Here is a 10,136-nt window from a genome sequence, read left to right on the forward strand (position 1 = left end):
TGCAAGTTTTGATGTTTACTATCTGGACACAACCAGCAAACAGTTGTAATACCATATTGACTGTGTGTGTTTTATGCGGAGAAAGCTGGCAAAGCATCTGTTAACCACATCGACTGCGTGGTTTTATTGTCTGGATGCAGCTGGCAAATAACTTATCAGCCGTACAATTTCTTATCTAGATATTGCTGGCAAACGGCTCATCAGTCGCGTGGTTGCTTATCTGGACACTGCTGGCAAATAGCTCACCGGTTGCGTGGTTTCTTATCTAGACACTGCTGGCAAACAGCTCACCGATTGCGTGGTTTCTTATCTGGACATTGCTAGCAAATGGTTCACCGGGTGCGTGGTTTATTATCTAGACACTGCAGCAAATATATAGCTCATTAACCACGTGGTTTTTTATCTAGATATTGTTGACAAAAAGGACTGTTATACCACATCAACTACGTGGTTTCTTATCTAGATACAGTTGGTAGACAACTGTTATAGCACATCAGCTGTGTGGTTTCTTATCTGGACATAAATGACTAACAACTATTATACCACATCGATCACGTGGTTTCCCATCTAGACACAATGAGCAAACATATTTGATACCACATTGACCGCATGGTTTCTCATCTGGGCATTGCTAGCAAAAAGATATCAACCATGTGGTTTCTTATCTGATACCTTAGCAACCTAATGATTGCACGACCTAGCTGGCAAACATCGCATTAACCTCGTGATTTCTTCTTGAGATACAATTGGTGATATATAGGTTAGATCTAGACCAATATACAATTACATTGTAGACTACAAAAGCCTTATGGTTCACCCACTCGATCCAACTTGCGGATGACACACTTAGAAAGGCCTTATAATTTGAATCATAGATGATACAGATTGGCCGTTCAAGTAGGAAAGTTTTTTAACCAACTATCTCCTACCGTGCATTATTGTGTTAAATTCAGATTGTGTTGTAGTTTTAGATAATATGTTAACCCAAGCTATTTCCACCCTAAATTTGAAATTGCTTGAATCCAAGGCATACATGAATATTATCATTGTGATCATATGCATTGATGATGTGGCCATCATTCTTTTTGGAAACTATAGGTAACTCTTTAAAATATGTTTGGCTTGATACTCATTTATTTATTTCTGTATTCAGTATATTTGGCTTATGTTATCTAGTAGCTAAATAATACAAAGCTATTACCAAATAATAACTCACTTTAACACAAATTCTCTCCCTAACAAAAAAAATGCTATTCCATATGAAAGGTGTCAATTACTTGTACGATTCCTTCAGATCCTCAGAAAAGAAGAAAAAGGTATACGTGGAGTGAAGTTTTTAAGACCGCGTCATGTCAAAGTTCCTAGCTAGCACACACCATGCATGAACGCACGCAATCGTATGTGACAGCACAGGCGATATCACAGAAGATGAGAGCGCAGAGAATCTGGGAGCAGAAATGGGTGGGGGAGAGGCGCATCAGATGCCACACCACCCAATCCATCCTCCATCCATACACACCCATAGCACTATCTCTTCTTTATTTACTCCACCCACGCAGCAGCCGCAGGCACGCCCACACGCCACACATGACGACCCTACGCCACGCTACGCAGACCAAAAGGAAACCCTAACCCTAACCGCTAACTACAGTGGGTTAACCGGACGCAACCATGGCTAACCAGAGGAGGTGGGGCCGGCAATTGAAAGTGCCGTGCCCGGCCTGTGGGGCTTTGGAGCATTCAAAGGAGACGGGACTGTGTCAAGCAAAAGGACAAAATAGTGGTGGTGGTTTGCTGCTGTGCTGTGATGGCTTTATGTTTTTTTTCCTAAGGTCTTGCAAGGTGCACAACACAAGTGCACCAACGAACGCCCCCCCACCCCCACACGCACACCAACACACACATCAAATTAATAGAAAGCGAAATTACTCTGCAAAAATTGTCAGCAGAAGCCAAAAGGAAGGAATAAATTAGCAATGAGAAATATATGTAGTCGTTACATTTTCCAGGCCCACCAAAATTTCAAAATATTTCACATCATTTCCAAAATACCATAAAAACAGTTAGGGTTAATGGATTTTGGGTTTTAATTTGGTAGATGAGTTTGTGGATGGGGATTTATCTAAATTAATCTGTTTTGCGCAATTTATATGTCATTGAGCGAAATTGGGTGGGGTGCCTGCTGGCTAATATCTTGTCGACGATGGGTTAGCTGGCGCAATAATAGGTTGTTGGATCTAAGTTTGGTCTTTCGAATAAAGATTAGTAAAAGTTCAAAATGATTTGATTTTTGTATCGATCTGGAAAATATGGAAAGTTTAGGTTTGGGGGTGAATTTGTCTAAATACAGTGGCTTTAGCGAATCATTGAGGAGGCATACAGCTGGCGTGACGCCGGATGACGTTTGTGTAGGGGCACCTAATTAATCTCCTGCCAGCATGAATAAGTTGGTGATGACCGGTGTCGATATATACGACAATATAGAGATGGAAAGACAACCGGCTAAAGAAAAAAAGGCTGTACATATAGGACTATAGGAGCGTCGGTGAGAGGCGACGCATCAGGTGACGTGGGTGGCGCCGGCATTTGGAAGAGAGCTCTAAAGAGACAAGAGATTTAAAGAAGGAAGGTAGAGTTGTAGAGGATAGAGAAGGAAAGGCCTTGAGTTAAAAGAAATGAGTTTCTCTGGATGACTAGATTTATTAGATCCAAAAGGGGGATTATATATGTGCAAATTAGATAGAAATAAAATAAATGTTACCTCACAAAAAGATAATCCATATATAGCTAAAAGGTTGTATTATATGTAAGGACTAATAGACCGCTTTATAAGAATGGCCTACCTAGCTAGATAGTTTAATTTCTAGTGGCTCGCACACAGCCCATATATTCCCCCCCCCCCCCCCCCCCCCCCCTTATCTCATGCATCCACACACCTGGTTTCCCCACTGGCGTGGTGTGGCTTCTGTGGATCCCATCCATGACACAACTACTCCAAGCAAGGTATATTTTGAACGGAAGGCCCTTTTCTCTTTCAAAACCTGCATGCCTTTCTACTTTTCATCTTTACCCCTTTTTTTGGATTAGTTGATACATGCCTACTCTCTATTCAGGGCTATCGTATAGCCATTAATAAGTATCCAAAACTGATTTCCATAATCAATGGTATTAATTGTCATACTTGCTGGGTTTGACACATCTATACATTTTACATTGTTGTTTTACCCGGATCCATTTCCACCATACATAATTTTCTTTTCTACTATTGATGCGCATCTCTAACGTTTTTATTTTTTCGGTAAGAACGGGCATATGTATAATATGTAACCATATCACTCTTGTGCTTTTACGCCAGTATTTATCTAGCTACTCCATTCCAAATTGTTAGAGGTTTTAGTTAGTCTTAATAAGTTAAAATTTTGTAATTTCGACCAAAGTTGTAGTGAAAGTGTACCAACATCTACAAAATAAAAATTAGTTTAATTAAATCCACCATAAATATGTCTTAAAAGCGCATTTATATGGTGTTAACATAGTGCAATTAATGCTGTAGATGTCAATGCATTAGTGCATTTAATATATAGCTTGCATAAACCTAATATAAATATTATATTCATTATATAAAACAATGTGGCTATATATAAATTAAAGATCCTAGATAAAAAGGAACAAGTGGACTATCGTTTTGGAGTTGCACATATACATCTTCCTGCATGGTCTATATATCATCACTACGTCAATATGTTTATCAAGCACATACATGCTGCCGGATTGTGTCATCATCATATTGATCCTGTATAACGGCTTATAAGTAGCTATATATAGACTGTACTACATCAATTCATGCTAGTTAGTTACGACCGTACTAGTTGTGGAGTCGAAATCGCCAAGTTTTTTGCTTCCAATAAGTAGCTAAATGGACTTGAGTTGAACTTTCATCTGTAGGTACAATGTCTGGTACGTCAAGCATTACTCCTTGGTGGAAAAAATTAAAACCTAGGAATCAAATAACTGCAACGTCCCATCGATAAGACTAGTGGGGAAAATAGAGGGTGTGTTTAGATGCCCAAAACCCCAAAATCCAAACTTTCCATCACATCTCCATCACATCGAAACATTAAATATAGCAAATGACCCATACATAGAGTACTAAATGTAGGTAAATAAAAAAAACTAATTGCATAGTTTTGATGTACGTTGCGAGACAAATCTTTTGAGCCTAGTTAGGTCATGGTAGGACAATATTTACCACAAACAAACAAAAAGTGCTACAGTGTGCTACAGTGTCCGATGCGACTTTTCGCATCCCCTTTTCCCCATCTAAACACAGCCAGAATAGGGTTCTTGATCTTAGCTGGAGTTAGTTATTCGTGGATCCAAAGATTAGCGTCGAGCCAAGAATGATCTAGAACCACGCAACACCGTTTAGAGAAAAATGTAAGATTATTACATATGTAATTAATCATCTTTTCCTACTCCCAGTTGCTCAGCAACGAATACTCGGTCACTGCTAGGTAGTAGTATATAGAAAATAAAGGATGACAAAAATTAAATGCCAGAGAGAGAGAGAGAGAGAGTGAGTGAGAGACAGAGAGAGAGGCACGGGTTCGCCATGCAAGCTGGACTAATAATTTAGAGTTTGATTTGACGTCATGATAAGAACCACTAATTATATGGTCAAGGAAGGTATCATGGGTTTGCACACGCTTAATTATATATATACCGCAGGTCATGCATGCAATTAAGCTAACTAGTAGCAAATTAAGTAGCAAACGCTTAGCTGCAGCCGGCCAGACGCATGACGTCTCTGGTCTGAGACAGGCAGCAGGAGCAGGTGATGGGTATTGGTTTTTGTTTGGTCCATGGGCAGGCATACATGCAGATAGAGTGTGTGTGTGTGTGTGGTGTGTTCACTTTTCATCAGTGTGTGTACTTGACATGGGAATCTAGCCTATAGTAGCAGCTAGCATGCATATATGTCAGGCCGGGAAAGAAAAGCATGTATATAGAGCCAAAAGAATTAATGCATTGTAGCTAGATATATTATGCTAGCGATGAAGCTTTGTGTCGAGTATTAGCCTGCACCCTTTTCGTTTTCTTTTCGCTGTAATATATTCTAAATTCATGTTCTCATCTCGTAAAAAAATAATTAAGCGTCCTTTTTATTTTTAGCGGATCGGAGCGGAAGTAAGTAATTAGTAACCAGCATGCTATAGCTATTCGTTGCCGAGGGAGTCAATTTTGGGGTTCAATTAAGTTGTGCCAAATTAATATAAATCATATATGTTGTGCATAATAAAAAAGATGAGATGAACAACTTGTTAGCTAGTTGCCCAGGATTTCATATATAAGATTTAATTTGATTCATGATGCATCATTCAGATAAGTAACTTTTATTTGTAGTACGTAGCTAGTTGTTCTCGTGAACGGATGATGATGTGACCTAGCTACATACTTAAATTTAACCCCTTTTTTCAATACGGTGAGGTTTAAAACTAGCAAGCATGAATATTCTAGTTGTGAGAACTAATAAAAAAAAACTAGATGGGAAGGTGCTGCAGACCGCACCCCCGCTTTGGTTTAAGAAGAACGCGAGACTCAAGCCACACGCTGGCTGCCTGAGGAACTAACCAGTAACCACACAAGAATTATGGAGCGATGCGAAAGCATTAATTAATTTGCAGGGGTAAATTAAACCGTACCCAAAGTTAGTTTCTATATGAAGACGACATGCTAGCCAGCTGGCACCAGCAAGGCTACAACATTTCCATATTTTGGTCGGCGTGTCAAGCGCGCATTTCATTATTCATTTTCGTCATATATATAATTCAATGCGGGTATATATAATAGCTCGTTCGTGTGCATCGATCTATCCATTCGGCGATTCCGGTCTACAGCTCTTGATGCGTACGATGACGATATATACGGGCATGGTCTATGTACAAGGTAAAATTTTAACCAACAATTTTTTGTACCCAAAATATGAATGAATTTAGAAAAGAATGTTAATTAAATCATTTTTTCTGGCAAAAATTATCGTAAACTTTTGGTCCATGTAATTTTCCGATCCATATATGAATTCTAAAAATTTAGAAAAGTTTGATGAAAGAGAACACACACGCACACACACACACACACTAAGATAATCAAAGGGTATGCTGAGGGGAAGATAAACCCAGGTGGCCTGGTCATTAGGCCAGTCATCCAAATAGGCAACCCAAGGTTCGAATCCCTACACGCTAACATCCTTGTGCGCTAGTTGCACTCACATCTCATCGCAGATGCATGTGTCTCCACCCAGATCCGTACGTACGTGCTGCCGACCGACGGATACGATCGAGCGCCGCACCGTGTATGCTTGGCAAGTACGGTAGTGACACAGCGTGCAGCATATATAGCGCCAAGTATTCGTACAGCTGGCTGCGTCGTCGTGACGGTATAGTACCTATCCTCTTTCTTGTATACGTTCCCATGTACTTATATTTATACTAGGCAAATATACCTGTGCGTTATAATAACGGTCAAAATTGGTATAAGTATCGAATATACGTATAATTGTCAGTGTCTTAATTTATAGGGATCTACGTGATCGAGTCATGGACGGAGGGTTGGTCCGACTTACATATGGGATGGACTAAGGCCCACCTGTCATTTTTTGATAAACTTTGAGGGTTCAACTCGCATACAACTGACATTTCTCCAGTCACGCTAGTGAATTTTTTAGCCACAGGTGTTCATTTTTCGATTGCGGGTTTTGGTCAAAACAATTCCGCGGGCAATGTTTCCGACCATACAAATTTTTTCACACCTTCTGAAAAAATGTATCCGAATGCAATCCAAAAATAGGTGGTCGTATCGTATGCAAAGGTCAAATTAAAGGTGAAATTTTGTTTTGTTAGAATGGAGACTTTGGCCAACACAATTACTATAATATTTTATTTTTTTGTGTACAAATTATAATCAAAAGTTCTAATATGAACCTAAAGTTGTCAATAAATTTCATCGAATGTATTAATTTAGAGTAATTATTTGTTAAAAATTATCCAAACCAAATGAAATATGCATCAACTAATTTAGTTCCTCAAGAAACTCATCGCTGAGTCCAAGACAGTCTCAGTAGTCAGTGTACTGCAACGGGCCGGGCCAGTCACTGTCACCGACTCACCGTGCTCGTGCCATCGCGCACCCACCAGGCCACCACGCCTGGCCACTGCCATGTGCGGCTACCCTGTTAGGCATATCCTAAGAGAAACGTACGTGTAAATAACCACAGAGTAGACGTCTCACCTTGACACGGCGCAAATTTAATTCTACCAGGAACACAATACGGACTCATGTATCACAGACAAAGTACATCACAATCGACAAGAAGCATACACACCGAACACTGAATAAATAGCCACATTAATAAAATAATGCAAATTTATAAATGATGGTGTATTTTTACACCTTTCTACTAGGTCCGTGCCCGTGCCATGCTACGGGATAGCAAACACACATGTACGGGTGATTTATTCAATCGATGGTACGATCAACTCATCAACCATCTATAGCATGGTAATATCTACGCAGTCCGTGTATTTATTCAAATGAAAATATATGAATGATAGAACAGATATAATGTAATGAACATTACATAAATCATCAGGTCAGTTAAATACCGGTAGAGTTGCACTTGAACACAAAACTCAAGAAACATTATGCTTGAACACAAAACTCAAGAAGTATTATGGCAGGCATAAATTTTCAAGGATCCATGGCCGTATCGTTAAAAAAAGGGCGTACCCAGTGCCGTAGGCTTCCCGCACTGTGCGGGGTCTGGGGAAGAGTTGTTTTTAAGCCCCAAGTCTTACCCACACAAATGTGCAGAGGCTGGGGCTCGAACCCGGGACCTTCCGGTTACAGACGGTAGGCTCTACTGCTGCACCAAGCCCGCCCTTCTCATGGCCGTATCCTTGATAAAAAAAAAGAAAATGAGAAGAAACATAAATATATTGTTGGCTTCTTGCTGATATTTCCTTAGCATATTGTGCACTTGAGTCCTAGGTCAATTGTACCGATGAGTGTTAGTACTATTGTGTTGCCGGCAAGTGTAGACCAAGACATAGCATGTGGATTTGTCTCAAAAACTGAACCTGCATGACAAACATCAAAAGCGCCGTCGACAAAGAGTCAGACAATTTGCCCTATATTTGCACAACTGCAATACACCTCTTGGACTGGCAAGACAAGCATACCAAAACCCAGTCGCCCATAAAAAAGGATATTTCCACTATATTAGTCACAACCTAGAGTATTAAGAGGTTGACTGTAGAGATCCCAGGACAAATATATTGGAACATTATTTTATAGTGTGACTCAGAAGAAAAGTAAAAGGATAAATCATAAAATGAGATGGTAGTAACAGAACTAACCTTCCAATGTTCTCCCGATTACTCCTTTGAACACATTGCAACATTCAAGGCCTTGTCAAGCATCTGGGGAGTCAACAAAATGAACGAGAGGATTGTCCTCCAAGTTTTGCTGCAGCTTGTACCGTCAGCATCCCAATTGTCTACAATTGCAGTCACAACCAAGAACATCTTAAATCCAAGCTGTCATGGAATTGAAAAAAAAGGAAGCTGTCAGACCATAAAGCCACATGAATGGGCAACATGATGTTGATCTTTCAAGGCTAAATGAGATTTTATTTGTTCCTAATGGCTGCATCTTCATGCAAAATAATAATCACAAATAGGAAAAATATGATGGCATAATTGATCACTACTACAGCATTCAGCAAATCCCTTTTAAGAACTGCAGGCTAGTAAGATCTAACAAGTAGTGTGCAGTGAAGAATCAAAGTTCATCTGGTTGCTATGCAAGGGTCATAACTCCAAATAAAAACAGAACAATTATTTGAGCTGTGATAATTACCTCCAAATACAGGGATAACTCCAACCTGCAACTTCAACTCCCTTAGTCTCTTTAAGGATAAGATCATTCTCATCTACCCAGAACTCGCTCGCTCATCTCTCCTCTGTCTCAAATCTCTCAGCACTGAATCTATTTTCGCAAGTTGTTCCATTAATATGCCCCCGAGCTTCTCAGACTCGAGCTTTTCTGACTGAATAGATCATGATTTCCTTGACATCAGCTTCAAATTGGATGCCTACAACTACAAAACCACAGAAATTGATTGCTGATAGAAAAACTTACCCGGGAAAGGATTAGTGTTCTCCTAGAGCAGAAAGGATTTTCGCCAAAGGACAGTGCTTGAAGCAGGTCAGCCTTCTGCCTCCAGCTGCAGTACCATCGTATCTCTTTCCATATCCTGACAATTTCTCCCCATAATTCCTGATTGAAAATTGTGATATTTAGTACCATATGCAAAGGTTAATTGGATGTAGCGAGACACATCCAATAAAAAATAGAAAGAGAGAACATGAATGCATCCCTAGTGGGTTTGAAGAAAGGATGCGCGCAAAAGAGACTATGGATGATGATGGACTATGGGGATATTGGCGATGGAGGAAACAGCAGGCCGCACCAAGGATGTCCGCGTCTGGCTCGGCACATTATCCTCCGTCGAGGATGCCACGCCCGCCTACGATGCCGCCTTGCGCGACATCCATGGGCTTAGGGCCAACCTCAACTTCCCCTCGCTTGTCGACGCTGTTCCTGCCTCTGGGCGCAAGCGCGGCCGCGACACCGAGGTCGCCAACTTCGTCGCCAACGAAGAGGACAAGCAGCACGCGCCCTGCCTCGGAGGCCGTCGAGGCCGAGTCCCAGAACAGCGTGATTTGATGGAGCGCATTCCCTGGAGTAGCGGCGGGGGCGGCGGCGAGGCAGGCCGGCGGCAACTACGGAGGCGAGCTGATGGGTCGGGCTGGTGCGCAGGAGGTAGCGAGGAGTTGCGGCGCGCGATCGGGGATGGAGTATCCTTGGTGGGCCGCACGGTTGCCGGCGGTACCACGGGAGGGGGGGATTTGGAGTCGCGAGACGGCGCGGCGATGGAGGGAATCGGGTGGTTGGTGCCATGGGAGGCTGTTACGGCGGCGGCGCGGGGCGGCGGGGAGGGTGGGTAAAGGGGTGGAAGGTGTGGATCGCACGACGAGACGATCGGATGGTTGAGCTTTGGTTTTGGCAGAACCACC

At 41.5% G+C, this 10,136-nt stretch overlaps 1 long non-coding RNA gene across 1 annotated transcript; it reads right to left on the reverse strand.

Annotated features, from left to right (window-relative positions):
- Positions 1 to 7,580: 7,580 nt before the first annotated feature.
- LOC120705504 lies at positions 7,581 to 10,037 on the reverse strand. The gene is made up of 5 exons (XR_005687990.1): positions 9,530 to 10,037; positions 9,199 to 9,336; positions 8,917 to 9,106; positions 8,415 to 8,594; positions 7,581 to 8,135 (listed from the first exon to the last, which is right to left on the reverse strand). It is a non-coding gene; the product is annotated as an uncharacterized LOC120705504 (long non-coding RNA).
- Between the last annotated feature and the right edge of the window lie 99 nt (positions 10,038 to 10,136).

Source organism: Panicum virgatum, chromosome 5K, assembly GCF_016808335.1.
Source record: "Panicum virgatum strain AP13 chromosome 5K, P.virgatum_v5, whole genome shotgun sequence".
NCBI classification, from domain to species: Eukaryota; Viridiplantae; Streptophyta; class Magnoliopsida; order Poales; family Poaceae; genus Panicum; species Panicum virgatum.